This window comes from Cryptotermes secundus, unplaced genomic scaffold (genome assembly GCF_002891405.2).
Source record: "Cryptotermes secundus unplaced genomic scaffold, Csec_1.0 scaffold654, whole genome shotgun sequence".
Classification (NCBI taxonomy): Eukaryota; Metazoa; Arthropoda; class Insecta; order Blattodea; family Kalotermitidae; genus Cryptotermes; species Cryptotermes secundus.
Window position 1 is genome coordinate 1,251,670 of NW_019727402.1, and position 17,271 is coordinate 1,268,940.

The window sequence follows — 17,271 nt, forward strand, 5'->3', positions numbered from 1 at the left end:
TTGTTTTTGGTCTATCTTTATTGTGACTGGGGTTGGTTGTCTCGAAATTTTCATTACTTTTGTTTTCTCCACATTCATTTCCATGCCATAGCACCTTCCAATTTCAATTAGTCTATCAATCATGCCCTGTAGCACAGTTTCTTCCTTAGCCATTAACACAAGGTCATCTGCATATTTCACAGTTTGAATAATTTGCCCTCCTACTTTGAAGTCTCCGAGCCCATCCAGAGCTTCCTTGGTAATCTAAGGCAAAGTTGAAAAGGAGTGGCGATAAAGCATCTCCTTGTTTTAGACCATTCGGGATAGGAAATTTATCAGACAAATGTTTACCTACACGGACTTTACTATATGTTATGAACCTAACTAGTTTCGTGGGTATCCCAAACTCTGTCAGAATATTGTACAATACTTCCCTTCTAACTGAATCGTAGGCTTTCTTGAAGTCTATGAATAGCTTATGTACTGTCTCATCGTACTCCCATTTTTTCTCCAGTATCTGACGAATGCAAAAGATCTGAAGATATAGTACAGTTCTGTTGTATTTACACACCACAACGAAATGAACCCTATCATTTTCATATCTTTAGTTGTAGGCCTAATAACGAATTTAAACAATTTATGCTCGTGTTGTACGAAGTTTCATATTTCCACAAACTTAAGAGTTAAAGTTGACCCTATGCTTAAGCAGTTGTGACGTATGGGAGCGAGGAGTTTTAACTCCACCATTCTTAACCTCGGCACTAGATGGAGGTGAGTGGTCAGCTCCACTTCCCTGCCACTTTACGCTCAGTACAAGTTCCCTATATACATTGTGTAGGAGGATGGATGGCCCCAGGTCGTTATATTTCTGCAATAAATCCGAATTCAATTTAGGAGATATTACATTATGTTTCTTGTCACATTATTGAGCTGTAAGCAAACCACAAATTTTGCCGTACGTTTGACAACAAAGCACATGTTTGGGTATGTACTAAATTGATTAAGAAGTCCACGAACGTTGTATTGTAAAGCTTTTCCGTAATTTTAATATTATCATATCAACCATAATCGTTTACTTATATTCGTCCACGAGGAGTCCTGGATAAAATAGGTACATCTGAGGAAGGGCTTAGGCAAAATTATATTAATTCCCGATTACAGGAACATCAGAATACATAAACATTTTTAAACATGCAGCAGTCAGTGATAAAACTAAAAATTACACAAAGCATTCCAGAAGTATAACGCTTTATTCACTACTTAAATATACTTGAAAGTCTTCATAACCTAGACAGCAGGGATCCCATTTTGACTAGGAATTTTTTTTCATTAGCGTCGTGTTGAGAACTTTTCTGGGGTTCAGCGCAACATCCGTTTCAACTTCTGCTGTGGTTGAGAATATATGAAACTAGTCTTAATGCCTCTTCGCGGCGTGATATTGAGACATAATAATGCTTTGGGCATTTCCTTCATATCCGAATCCCTTTGACCTTCAGTGAACCTCATGGGCGTCACCAAACTGGCCAACCCGACCGACACACTGATTAGTTCCAAACCTGGCCTTACTCACAAGTCTGGTAATATTCTACATGAAGCGAGTAACCACCGCCTGTTATTTTCTGAGTTCATTTTGAATGTGTTATCAGAAATTGGCTGAGGATCAAGTTCAGTGCCGGACGTTGGTTTTGGCGATTTTTAGTTTCCGGGTTCTGTCAACCAGAAAATTACCGTTTCATGCAATTTATCACCACGCCTGATTTTTCTGCTTCTCCTTGTTCTCGTGAAATAGACATGTTGACGCTTGTACCGGTCTCAAAGATTGTTCCCCTAAAGGCGGCTTTACACTGGGTCAACTTAAAGCAACATAGTTGCCCTCCTCGGGGTTGGTCGCATGCGGCAACGGTTGTTCCTGATGGCATGCGGTAGCGGTTGCTCCTGGCCGCATGCTGCTTGATAAATTGGACGGCAAACACAGTCGCCCGAGGAGGGCAACTAGGTTGCTTTAAGTTGCCCCAGTGTAAACCCAGAGCGACTGGTTACTTCAATGTTTACGTCAGCTTGTGTAGAGATGTCACTGCAGACAGTTGCTGCTGCGGCTTATCTTGCGGCAATGACTTTCTAATAGGCTTTTTAACCTTCACTTTCGCTTCCTTCACCGAACATTCAAACTTCGTGGCTAATTCCTCCCATAGCTTCAACTTCTTCCGATTATCTTTATAATTGGGATCCCGCAAATCCCACAGAATGCTCTTTTCGCGGTATTCTTCGATAAGACGTGGCTTTATCCGTGTCCGAACTCACCATTAGCGTAAACTCGCCTTTACACATCCGTGCTCCTCAAACGCGGCTGTCCGCCTTCACCAGTTCTATCTACATGGTCTAGGCCTAGTTATCTCTTCCTGCGAATTTCACCGTTTCGTGACCTGTGTAATGATGTATTTGGTTAAATATACTAAATATTACATTCGGACCATTTCTGCTCTTCGGTTTCTGTGATACTCATGTCCATGTTTCACCTTCGTCTTTATCCTTTTCTTCAACCTTATCTTTTTAATTAAAAAAAAAATTTGGAAATTGTGTTGTTCAAGTATTTGAAAACTGTTTTATAAATTCGCACGCTTTCATTTTTAAACTTTCTCGTTAGCAGGACTTCTTACTATGCTTCCTAAATACAAGTATTAACATTCTCGAACTTGTTCTGTTGATCTGTTACCTATCGTAATATTAGAGCTTACTAATAATTGTTAGGGAGCCGGGATAGCTTAATTAAGTAGTTACTGTAGGATTCTGACGATGGTGTATAACACACTGATATATATTGGGTTTTCGGACTTTATCCATCGTCCTGGTTTTTAAGATAACTAATAAAAACACGACGTTTCGGAAACAGATCCAGTTTCCGAAACGTTTTTATTAGTTACCTTAAAAACCAGGACGATGGATAAAGTCCGAAAACCCAATATATCAGCGGGATAGCTTAGTTGGTATAGCGACTGGCTACCGGCTGGGTAACGGAGGGGTCCGAGTTTGAGTCCCGGTAGGGTCAAGAACTTTCTCTTCTCCACGTCGTCCAGACCGGCTCTGCGCCGACCCAGCCTCCTATCCAATGGGTACCGGGGGCTCCTCCTCCGGGGGTAAAGCAGCCGGGACGTGAAACTGAGTATTCACCTTCAACTAGTGCCGAGGTCAAGAAAATATGGATCCATACATCCAGTATATCTTCGTCCATCTGGTTGGCAATTCTTAACTTTCTGGATGTCTTGGATAGTCCATCTTTAAGATGTCATTATGCCTCAGCAATAATTGTTACTAATAATTAATATACAGGCATTATTACTTTTTGCATATACTGCTATTTCCGTTCTGTTAACAGAAAAATTTCTTACACCAAAATATTGAGTTCGTTAGTTAGAAAAAGTACATGTCTTCGCTTCAAATGTTCGACATTTTTCCTCTTCAAACTAACCTATTTGGTTGATATAAATCTAAATATAGGTTTAAATAATATTCCGATAGTAATGTCTAAAATGGCCATCTCTATAAGTAAAATTATATTAAATCTTTAAATATTCGTCTGATGTTAGGAGCTGTAGATCGCTCCCGCATACGTCTTCAAGGCTTATTACTTGTTTAAATAAGCACATGGATAATTTTACCTTTGCTTTTTTACCTCTTAAACTGTTATTTTTTGTGTTAAATTTAGTTACAGTTATTAATTAATTTATTACCACATGCTATATAGTATGAGCTTCAGATGAGATCATTTCTAAAGTGTTCTGACCATGGTGTATACGTAACACTTCGGATTGCTGAGTTTTTGGATTTTGTCCATCTTTCATTATTCTATGTGGCTTCTTCTCCATGCCCTTTCACCTGAGAATCGAAGCAGAATCAGTTATCGAAACGCTATGTTCTATGGAATGTTTGAGAATGGACAACGTCCAAAAACTAAGCAATTTCGAGTAGATAGAGATATTCTTAAAATATTGCTCATATATTAATTAACTCTCCACTTCCAAGTTTTCTCAAAAAACATAAAATTCTGTTTTTTTAAATTTGGCAAAATACTCTCAATCCAATTACGAAACTGGATACGAAATCGTTAATTTTATATAAGTCTGGGAATAGCAATCTCTTTTACAGCTCTGTTCAGAGCGAGAACACTGGACCTGTCCATTATTCATGACACCAAAGTCTCCCTGATGGTATACAAACTTCGAGCTGTAGGCCTATATCATGTATAATACCAAAGGCCGGCTTATAACTGGCCAGGTTATCTGCATAATATCATAATGCACTGAACCGACATAAACTGCAGCAGGATATTCTGGAATATTCCGAGATTTGTCAGGGTACAATTTTGGGACGAGTACAACTGCACACAGATACACGCGACAGTAATGTTCTTGAAAACGCCACGAAATGCAAAGAAACTCTTAGCTGAGATTTTTTTTCATGCATGAATTGTTACGAACAAAGGTTAAGTTCTTGAGTGAATGTTTCGGAACTGGAAATTTGGTGACTGTGATTTTAGTTGAACCTAACATAGCGGTTTATTTCATACTCTGCGGGGAATGGGTTCGAGCCTTGGTCTGGAAACCTGCTTTCCTGAGTGAAGATGTTTCGTAATTTTAATCAGTCCTTCCAGGCAACTGTTTGTATACTGTTTGAAACAAACCATGGCCCTTCCTTTCACGTTTTACAATTCACAACCATAGTCCCATTGCACAATATACAGCATAAGTGACTGAAATAAATGACCAGTCATCACTCACTTTTCGCTGTTTAAATGTTAACAGAAGAACATTTGTAACAACGTTGAAAATGCACATAAATATAATGTATATTACTCTAAATCTTAAGTTTATATCACAGAAACTTAATATGTCTTTTTAAGGGAAGCGCATGGATTTAGGTTGTATGGAGAACAGAGTGCTGAAGAGAATATTTGGACCCAAGGAAGAAAAGTTAACAGGAGACCGAAGAACGTTACATAATGAGGACTTCATGGCCTGTACCCGTCACTAAATATTGTCACGAATTTCTGGTTTGCGTGATGAATAATAATTGGTTCTGGATTCGATGAATGGGGTTATCGGCACGTCTTTACAATTACAGTTGATTATAACAGCTCACATATTTAACTCCTTATGAATGCCGAATGAAGAATCTCACGAATCTCAGGCTGATCTCTGCTACTAGTTTACGAAATGATCTGCCTTTTTAACTTCCAGAAAACCGAATGAATATCACCATTTCCCACACTTCGTGTTAGTCTGTTCTTCCGTTGCCACGAACTCTATGTCAAATCTTGTGACCACGCTTTGATTCCTGCAAGTTCATTCGTTGCTGCGAGAACAGGTGCCAGCTAACAGTTGCCAAGCAAAATTACCTTAGCTTCTGTTATTATTCCGGCTTTTAGGCTGTGTAAACCTAGCCGTTGCGTAGCAAATGGTCTAATTCTTTCACAGTATTATTAGGGTTATCAAATCAAAGTGGATGACATTGGTAGGGCATGTAGCAAGTATGGGAGAGGTGAGAAATCGATACAAAATTTCTTTACGGATACCAGATTTTTGTGTTTATTTTTGGGGCTTTGTATCTGACTGGCACTTCGCTGGCTACAGAATGGTTTAATTGAAATAATTTGAAAATCGGAACACTTATCGAGCGGCTCTTGGTTTTTGAACGACTGTACTCCATGAAGCTAGTTATTTTCTATGGAGCTTTAATCTACTTCGAAACGGCGACGTCGAGCATTGAAATTTCATCTAGTATTTCCTTACATCGAAAATATTTCTAGTATCACCATGTTGTTCTCTTTTGTATTTCATATATGTAGGTGTATATGCATGCAGTTTTCTCCAACCTCCTGTCTCTTCTTCCCTCTTCGGTCCAAATATTCTCCTCAACACATTGTTCTCAAATAACCTCAGTCTATATTCCTCTCTTAATGTCAGAGACCAAGTTTTGCACCCATTATAACTTGTACTCTTCTCCAATATAATTAGAATGATCAAGTCAAGGAGGATGAGGTGGGAAGGGAATGTAGCACGAGTGGTGGAAAAGAAGAATGCATATAGGATATTGGTGGGAAAGCCAGAAGGAAGGAGACCACTGTGAAGACCAAGGCGTAGGTGGGTGGACAATATTCAAATGAATCGTAGAGAGATAGGATGGGATGGTATGGATTGGAATGATCTGGCTCAGGATAGGGTCCAGTGGAGGGTTCTTGTGAACACGGTAATGAACCTTCGGATTCCATAAAATGCTGGGAAATTCTTGAGTAGCCGCAGAATTGGCTTCTCCTCAAGAAGGTAAGTAAGTAAGGTGTGTATGCATATTTCTTAAAGATCTATTTTACACATACACGCGCGCGCGCACAGGATGAAACGAAATCTGTACACAAGTTACCGTAGTGCGATTGCTTGTCGAGGAGCAAGTCTAGAAATTTCTTCAACCTATGTCCTGAGACACTTAGTTTCAAACATACACCTTCCCGTCAAATAGGCTAGATATTCTGGGAAGCTGAGAATGGTGTCGCTTGGTAACTCAAAACTCAAAATTTCGCAGGATGTCGTGATTTATTTATGAAGAACCCAGAGTAAAAATCAGGGCGATAATGACATTTAATTGGCTCATTTTTACGGTTTATTTCAACAGACTGTCAGCTTCGCAGACATCAGAGCGTCGAATGCTAGGGTGAATAATGAGTTGGAAAGCATGTGACGGCAATCAGCTAGCGAAATGCCAGTCTTGATGTGATGCCCGGGAGTCCTTCCCGCAGTCCCGTTTCTGCTTTACATTGCGTCTCCAGCACACGACCGGGAGTCACAGGCTGTACTTATTATTTTTGTTTAATTGCTAGTGGGGTGGGACTAAGTCCCTTGTACTGCGGCCACTTCTGGCCTATTGTACCAGCCCCAAATGATAGGTGAGGGTGATTGTGGAGAAATTGGTGGAATGAAGATTGGCAGGGGAAACCGAAGTACTCGGAGAAAACCTGTCCCAGCGCCACTTTGTCCACCACAAATCCCACTTGACCAGACCAGGGATCGAACCCGGGCCGCCGCGGTGGAAAGCCAGCGACTAACCGCTTGAGCTATGGCGCGGCCGAAGCCGTACTGAACCTGACCCGCCTTTCTAACCATGGTCATTCCGTTCCTAGTCAATGACCTCAGAGACTGATCTCTCTTGACTCACATTTGTGTATTGCCGTATGTATGCAGAGTGTAACTTAAAGGTGCGGACACATTTCGCCACATCGATAGATGAAAACGTATCCATACCAACATGTGTCCGGAAACATTTAATTTGTGTTATAGTTAAAGAATAGTTTGTAGACGCCAACAGTATTTTGGCAGGGATTGTTAATGACTGTTTTATAGGTTTGTCTCATCGGCTTACAGGCAACCGAAATTTTCCCTTACGTGATCTGTCAAAGCTACAAGAATTGTACCAGTGGCAGTCAGAGCATGAATGTGGTACATGCATGATGATGCTCCTGCACATTGCAGCTACGCTGTCGTCAAATAAATGTAAAACTATCATTATAACAGGCAGTGAAAACCCATAGGTTAGTGAGACGTCGAGGATTCCACATTTTCTAGAAAAGCGGCTCGTTTGTCAGCCTTGCGCCCCGGCCGTCCTTTAATCTCCAGGAAGATCCTGGTACTCATTTCTGTTAGATGCTGAGTTGACCCCAGGGCCATAGTGCGGCTGGAAGTATTAAGTAAATTGAAAAAAAAATCACCACATCAAGCCATGCCTATCTCATCTTCCTTGACTTGATCATTGTAATTATACTTAGCTAAGAGTACAAATCATGAAGCTCATCATTATGCAGTGTTCTCCACCCTCCTGCCACTTCATCTCTCTTCGGTCCAAATATTCTCTTATCACGCTGTTAACAAACATCCTCAGTGGATGTGAGTGGTCAACTTCATATCCCAGCCACTCTACCTGCGGTGATAGGGCCCCCGCTACCCATTTGATAAGAGGTTAGATGGACCCCAGAACCAGTGTGAACTATATGGAGAAGATAAAATTCTTGACCCTACCGGGACTCGAATTCCGACCCCTCGGTCGTCCAGCTCTTATCCAGTCGCTGTGATGACTGCGCTATCCTGGATCCAGAGATACTGATAGAATCGTAAAACAAACCACAAAATCAACCAGCAATCGTTGGATGTAATGATATTTTTATGAATATCTCAGGTGGGATAACCAGTACTGGGATTCGTACATGGATCATTCATATGCGTGCCACGCTTATTCTGGTATGACCTAATTCTCTCACTGCATAAGCCAGGAGACAGAGATGAAATATATTCTCCTTCTGACTTTCATGAGCGATCTCTGCTTTTGTATCGTCAAACCTGATATCCAGTTTTATTTGCACCCCACCCAGAATGCATCTCTACTTTATTACACATTAGAAATCTCGTATATTACAAGGATTGTCCGAGTTCCATTGTGCCTTATTTTATGATGGCATATAATTGCATATAAGTAGCGGTCTCTGGCGACAGACTTACACATTAATATTCCGAATATATATGCTTTATATCTGCCACGTCATCCTAGGGTGTGGTAAGGCTGAAGCTTCCGGACTGAATATAAGCTCGTAATGTGAAAATTAGTGGAATGAATTTTTATTGTTGAAACAGATTTGTTGTAAATATGGGTCACGTGAAGAGATTTCATTATTATTTCATGGTTAGTAAGTAAAAGTAAAGGTATCATGTAGCAGGCCTTGGAGGCCCATAGGGTTGTGAGATGTTGAGGTTTCCACATTTTCTAGACAGTCGGCTCATAGATGGCGGTGAGGTTGTCAGCCCTACGCGCCGGCCGCCCTTTACCCCCAAGAATATTCCTGTTACCCATTTCTGTTAGAGACTGAGTCGACCTCAGGACTATAGTGCGGCTGGAAAGATTAGATAAATTGAAAAAATTCAATTACCTCATTGGGATTCGATCCCGCCACCTTCCGGCTTTTAGCATAGTGCCTTAACCATTAAAAATAAATGGATATTATAATGATTGACACTTTCCGGTCTAGAAAATCGAAGTTAACTGCCGTGGGAATCCGTTGCGCTGACCACGCGACACCATCTATCCGCAAAATTTGGCACTAACTTCGCCTACAAGCTGCGATCGCTCTGTCGGTATAGTTCGCTTGTGGACTAAAGGCCACGGAGGAGGAATGATTGAAACTTAGTACTAATCCCGAAATAACGTAACGTTGAATGAATGTACATGCTTAGATACACAGATTTTAAGAAGTGTCAATGATATACACGAACTGATTGTCATACTGTGGAAGTCTCTATGAGTTGTTTCTAATATAATTTCATCTAGAGCTGAAAAAAGATATGAAAAAAACATTACCCAGAAGTCTACTTTACAAGTTATATGTGTCTTCATTGCATATGTAATTAATGGTAATCAATGAAAATAATCACGTAATTGTTAATCATAATGTAAGTCTTCTCTAGAACACTAATTTAATGCTTTTTATGATAAAATAATAGAAAAATGTTGAATAATTTTGTCGTATTAAGTATTAAGTATCTAGTATAAATATTCTGTTTCTGTACATTATTTATCGTCCTGTTTTTATGTAAAACACCGCCCTGTTTATATTTAAAGACCCAACGTTTCGGAAATTGGAGTCTGCCTCCGTCTTCAGGTAAAACCTGCTCAGTTGAGCCAGTCCTTACCCCCGGTTCGGAGATATGGACTAGATCTATCGATTGGGTTCTACTGAGTAGGTTTTACCTGAAGACGGAGGCAGACTCCAGTCTCCGAAACGTTGGGTCTTTAAATATAAACAGGGCGGTGTTTTACATAAAAAGAGCACGATGGATAATGTCCAGAAACATAATATTTATACCGATGTACAACCGTCACAACCTTTTAAATCTTAATTACGTATCATGTTTTTAGGAGGGTCGACCTTTTCTTCTGAACATATTTGAAAGAAAGTTTACGTGGCGTTAAGCAAATTTGCCGTTCTGAATTTGTTTAAGGACATAGTGCAGAGAAAATATTTTGGTCTGAGTGGTGAATTGAATGAAAAGTCGCAGAAAATATCACATAATAAAAAGTTTCATAATTATTCTTCTTAGCCAAAGAACAGGGCAATCAAATAATGAAGAACATGATGCACGGGGCATATTTCAGGCATAAGGAGGTCCAAAATATTATAATGTTGATCAGAGGAACTGAAGATAGAGAGCCACGTGGGAGATCTATATGTATATGGGGAAACATTAAAACGGATCTTAAAGTTTTAGACAATAAGAATGTGGACTGGATCCATGCTGCTTAGGATAATATCCGGTAGTGGACGCAAGATAAAGCAATTTTCACTGAATATTTTTTGTTGCTAATGGGGTGGGACTAAGTCCCTTGTACTGCGGCCACTTCTGACCTATTTTACCAGCCCCAGATGATAGGTGAGGGTGATTGTGGAGCAATTGGTGAAATGAAGATTGGCAGGGAAACCGAAGTACTCGGAGAAATCCTACCCCAGCGCCACTTTCTCCACCACAAGTCCCACTTGTCTAGACCCGGATCGAACCCGGGCTACCGCGGTGGGAAGTCAGCGACTAACCGCTTGAGCTATGGCGCGGGCTCATTTTTGAATGAATAAATAGTGCGTTAATTCTTGAGTGGCTTTCATCGCCTCAAGAACGACTCCCCACGATGTAGTTAGTTATTTCATTGTAGCAATTAAAACTCTTCGTCGTCTTATGTTAAAAATGGCGTTCCAGTACATTTTAGGCAATTCAGTGATTTGTAATACAAGCCAAGGAGTCCAAATGTTGCAGGCAAATTTTATTACAGTGAATCGGGCAACAGTTACTTAAAATCAAATTATAGGCCTTTAAGCGACGTTATTTCACTTTAAAATAACAAATGTAGTCGTTTAGTGAACATCAGACACTTAACTTATATCACAATCACATGAAACTGAGAATGATTTATGATTTTATTCTAATTAACTAATTAATTAATTTCATGGAGCTGAGACCTTCTCGAGAAGCGTCCAGTTATGCAGCTACTCAAAAACTTCCAAGCAATTTATGGAACCCGAAGTTTCATTACCGTGTTCACAAAAGTCATTCACTGGTCCCTATCCTGAGCCAAATCAATCCAGTCCATACCACCAGTCTAACATCTATTTAATATTATCCACCCACCTACGCCTTGGTCTTCCTAGCGGTTTCTTTCCTTCTGGCTTTCCCGCCATTTTCGTACATGCATTCCTCTTCGCCCCATTCGCGCTAGATGCCCTGCCCATCACGTCCTCCTTGACTTGATCATTCTAATTGTACTTGTCGAAGAGTACAGGTTATGAAGCTTCTCATTGTATGATTTTATTCTAAGCTCAAATACAGATTCTAGCAGATACATAGCAATTTTCCATTTCCAGCAGCAAGAAAAATATGCTGTCGTTTGAACTTTTGCATAATTCTATAACGGGTTTCTTTATGCGGTTAATAATCTTCAACTGTCCACTGATAGTAACTGGTCAAATGGGCCTTATTACTTCATGTGAAGGAATAAGCCACAGCTCACTGTCTGCATCTGTTTCAAAGTCACGGAAATGGAAGTATTTCACCACGGCATCCAGTCCAATTGCTATCTGAAGGCTGAACGGATATAAAAAAATGCAAAATTTTATTTCATTTCATTTTGGAATGGGATATATTTTGTCCCTAATATCTTCGCATGCATTATAGGTGTGCAGTGGAATTTCTCATAAAAGTGTTTCCTTACTGAAGAGTTTCCGATAGCGTGACTCATAAATCACTGAGCCTAACATTACAGCTGTTTTATGAAACTGATTTTATATAGTTTTTTCTATTATTCTCTAGACGTTTATTAATTTATATCTTAAACTTGCATCCTGAACATGGAGTTTGGGCATTATATTAATAATATAGGTCAATAGTTTTATCTGCTCTTCAAGAGCTGATTTTTCTTTTCTCAGATCTCACTATTATGCCAGGTTGTTGTCCCGAACTATCCATGCCGACTTAAAGTGTTGCACTAAGCAGCAGGGATTCACATGTTTTATCTGCCACTGATTAAATCATTCAATAATTTTCATCATTGTAAAATTTCAGTAGATGAAAAGTCGCTAAAAATCAACAAGCCAATGAATTACTCTACTGAGTAAATGGATGATTTTGAGGAAGATCAGTCATATATGACGCACGAGGGAAACACACATTTTACACAAAATATGTGCTGGTAATCGCCATAGAACGTAGTTCAAGGAGGTAGGCCTAGGCCCACTGGGTCTGTAGTGCCAAGGAAAAAAAATCGCCATAGAAATTTTGAACTGGATTAATCTCGCTCAGAATCTTGGCGAACATTGTGATTTAGCATAAGTAATATCAGACACTGTGGGTCTGTTGCCAGAGTTTTTCATCATACTCGTAGTTGATAACTGAATATAAGGGTATATTACTATTATTATAATCTATTTTTGCTAGTGGGGTGGGTCTAAGTCCCTTGTACTGCGGCCACTTCTGGCCTATTGTACCAGCCCCAGATGATAGATGAGGGTAATTGTAAGCAATTGGTGGAATGAAGATTGGCAGGAAAAAACCGAAGCACTCGGAGAAAACCTGCCCCAGCGCCACTTTGTTCACCACAAATCCCACTTGACCAGACCCGGGATCGAACCCGGGCCGCCGCGATGGGAAGCCAGCGACTAACCGCTTGAGCTAAGGCGCGGCCTGAATATAAGGGTAACTTTCTGCAGTATTTCTGAAAGTGTGGTACTGTTACGCCTACGACTACTAAAACAGTTTGCCAGGGAGGACACACGGTTTCTCATTCGTAATTTTCAGCATTAAAAATATATTGAATATTCAACGTTTGTTATTTTAATATCACGAACAATCTTATAACAAATTAACGCGTAAGGTAAATACAACCCAAAGTGACACAAGACAGCTTTGTGAAACCTCAAGCAGTTGGAAACAGATTGAGTCGATTGAATTATGCATTTCCCAAATTTCTTCTTCCCCATGGGGTCCAGATATTTCTTTAAACTTTTCAAAGGAGACCAAGAACAAAATTTCGAGAACTGTTATTTTACTGCGTGTCCAATATATCTTTGTCTTCTTGTACATTATGTGAAAAGAGAGGTTGGAAAAAATTATGCGCTGACCTATCACGCACGCCTCAAGAGGGATTTGTTGACATGCGCGGCATCGTAATGAGCCACGTGGCCAGCAGAAAATATCTGAACCTGCTTTAAATCACAACATAATACGCACTGTGCTGTTGTTACGTCTGCTGCTCGTCGTGACGTAAGAGACAGAACGGACGTTCCAGATTTCGTAACATATATAAACAGGGCCGTATTAAGATCACCATAGCCCCTAGGCACTGTGATTTATAGATTTAGTAGCTAGAAGGGCAAACAACTATACGCAGACGGCTTCACAGAATTGATCTTAATTCGCACAGGGACTATTAAAACGACCACACACCCCAACATTTTTTGAGGTTGAGAATTTGACAAGATTCCAATACTTTTTTTCATAATGTATGACGGTCAGATGTTAAGAAACGAATATGCGTTTTTCGCATATATTGATTACAAATGCGCCTATAAATAGTGACACGTTTTAATTATTTAATTATTAGTGTTTGCTCAAATGTGAAATAATTTAATAGTTCATATCAAAACGAAATAAATAGAATAACACATGTTATATTTTAGCGTCCTGTTGCACTGATTTATGTCCATGATTTATTCTAACCGTCTTACAGTGCATACATTTATTCACCTTACTCTTCTCTCTTGCACTACATGTTTCAGCACAAAAGTGTCATCTTCAGGTGCTTTTCGTTGTACGTCAAACTACTTCATTGCATGCCCTGTTGTCTTTATACTAAAATATATACTCGTCATATATATTGATAAATTTTAAATATTAAAAAATTAAAACTGCAGTATAACACACACAGTCACAGGAGCAAGACACAACACAAAGCACAATACACACACGAAAGTAGCAAGAATGCTCCGATAGAGGAAGATAGGCGTGACTCGCGTATTGAGATACGACATAAGGATGACAAATCCTGAACAGTTTTAATATTTTTAACATTTAAAATTTATGAATATATATGACGAGTATATATTTTAGTATAAAGACAACAGGGCATGCAATGAAGTATTTTGACGTACAACGAAAAGCACCTGAAGATGGCACTTTTGTGCTGAAACATGTAGTGCAAGAGAGAAGAGTAAGGTGAATAAATGTATGCAGTGTAAGACGGTTAGAATAAATCATAGACAGAATAACACATAATTACTATTTACTTATAACGAGAGCAAACAACTTATAATCGAAAATAACTATTTGTTAAAGCTAACCTAAACTGCCAGTACTGGAACACTGAAACAGAACACCTGCAATAATATGTGAACTCCCTTTTGTTTGCTAACTGCAGTAAAGTCAGGTAAAGTTGTCCCTGTGCTTAAGTAAGTAAACACTACCCCATGAAGAATTATGGAGAATGGATGTATAGATCCACGCATTCTTGACCTTAGTACTAGATGAAAGTATGTGGTCAGCTTCACACCCCGGCCATACACCGCGATACACGAGGAGTTGCATAGCAAATGTCACCGCGCGGATCACAGAAAACACCGCAGCTGTAATGTTGGCCGCATGTGTGTTACGGGGCTTGCCTAACAATTGTCGTAATTATAGAATTCTCTTACTTCACTAAGTACATGGTAATTTAATGTAGAGTATTATTAACAAAAAATGCAGGAAAGATATTCCCCGAGGATCACCGCAGCTTCAGGCGTGCGTTTTCAGAGGCACATGCGTGAGGTGACGTGATATTTTTATACCAAATTAGCTCCATTAGCTAGATTAAAACCGCTTTATCGCAATAACCTGAATTTCTCTCTTCTCTCGTCCTCTCCTTCACTGGACACTTATTATTTTAAAAGGTTTATTTTGTAAGCGGTAAGGGGGAGAGGAATGACATTGGTCCTTTCCAGATGTTTTACAGAAGCGCTTCAGAGCCAATAAAACACATGATTTTTGTGTTTAATTTATGTTCGCTTATGAGTACGAAAATTAAACGTGTTTTAATAAAATTTGAAAACAGAATAGCTATTCCACATTAGAGATATTAATAAAATGTCTGGTTAGTGATTAGGCACGGGTTTTCTATTGATAACTGGATTTACTGGATTCTTATAACTCGTAAATATAGGTAATTATAACAGTTTCACGGATCTACGCACTGTAAATCTCTATATTGCAGTACTCATAAGGTTTTCTGTATCTTCACCAATCATTGCCTGGTAACAACTTTCGGCAATGAATGCTCCTCTGCTTCCGCATTCGTGTTTTCGTTGGTTCGGAACTAGCTCATGATGGAACTAATTCAAATTTATGTTATGACGGACGTTTAGTCGACAGGTCAAGCCCCATCTGGGGCCCAAGAGCAAATTCTTGTTACTGTCAGACTGTTGCGGGTTTGGTCGTTCGGTCTGTTAAATTGCTGCTGGCCTTCACCAGCACAGTTATTCCTGGCTTCAATCTCCTCGAGATCTATGCCCAAGCTTTTTATTCTCTCTAAATAGATATGTGTTGCCCCTTTAACGAAGGAGGTGTCGATCTTTCTATGCAGGCGCTACATTTGTTGCACCCTAGTTTCAGCGCGAGTATATACTCGTATCTGTAAATCTTTTGAATGAATAATTTTACTAATTACTTTTTATTTTAATTGCAGCAATCAAAATAATGCCGGTCACGGTAGCACAGCGGTCTAAGGCATGTACTGTCTTCGCTCGCTCGGAAGCAGGGATCGTGGGTTCGAATCCCACTCAGGGCATGGATGTTTGTGTGGGTTTTTCTGTGTTTGTCTACAGGTAGAGACCTTGCGACGAGCTGATCACTAGCCCAAGGATTCCTACCGAATGTGTAAGATCTAGAAAAACCGAAGTGAACGGAGTTCATGGGGGTACGCCTAGGCCCACTGGGGCTGTAGTGCCAAGGAGAAAAACATTAAAATAATTCAGTATTCCGAACACACCAATGCTTTAATTCGTTTTTATTGTCGAGGTTGTGCTCTAATTTCGTGCAAAGAATAGTCCCTGAGAGGGTACTAGTCAAATAATCAGTCCACTAATTCCCAAGGTTCCTTACCGAATTCACAGAATCTCATAACTACACCCTGTTCTAAAAGTAGTTGATTCCAATTCTGATATTTGCATCCCACTTCACTAAAGATCTATTTTAATACTATCCTCCCATGTACACCTACTTCTTCTATGTAAGATTTTCACTTCATATTGTCACTTTTTGGAGTGACTATAGACGGGGTTTGGATTGCTGACTGGATTTATTGACCACTTATTTATTTTAGAAGTGTTGGTAATATCCCCAGGCTTTCTACTGATCCCGAATGTCTGCATGTTTCTGAACAAGAGCTTTTGCTTATGTCTGAACAGTCAGTGTCTCCCTTGAATGCTTGTGACGGGAGATAAGGAAACGTGTATTGTTTGTTTATTTTTAATGATTTTATGTATTGATATTTGAGGTTTTAGGATAGATCTCTAGAATATAACATTTATTTTTGGACCTATGATTGTCAAATAGTATTGAATTTCTGTGCTTATGTTATAGGATCCATGTATATATATATACAATATTGGCTTTTATAGTTTGGCGAACCAGATGTAAAATATAATTTGCTCACAAATTTATCATGTTAATCGTGTGTTTATTTTGTGTTAAAATACAATTTCACTACATGTTTCGGCTTTTTGTGATGCCATCATCAGGCGATACATTCCAAATACTTAAATCGTTTATTTTTGTAATTTGTATATGGTTCCATATATTACAATTTATAATATATTCCAAATGTTTGTATACATGGTATCACTGTTATTTTGCTATATATGGATCTATTGAGTAATTTAAAATATCTTAATATTGATTTTAAGATTAGTATAAAAATAAAATAAAAAATAAAATTTTATGCTGCTATAAATTAGTGTTATGTTATGTATGTTTGGGGGACCATTCAAAAGTGACTTTTTAGAATTGTAATGTTGGATACGGCGTTTGTATGAAGATTATGTTGTAGAATGTTTAATGTCGTAAACTTTAAAGTTAGTATAATGATCTGATATGCAGCTTTGTTAGGGGAGCAAGTATATTTGTGTCCTCATAGTTTACAGCGGACAGCATAACATGTTACTGACGGTTCATTATGTATACCAAATAA

At 39.2% G+C, this 17,271-nt stretch overlaps 1 protein-coding gene across 1 annotated transcript in view; it reads left to right on the top strand.

Annotated features, from left to right (window-relative positions):
* Positions 1-17,271, top strand: part of LOC111864709 (small conductance calcium-activated potassium channel protein) — a gene marked incomplete in the record, with an annotated part of 758,647 nt that overhangs the window by 3,277 nt on the left and 738,099 nt on the right.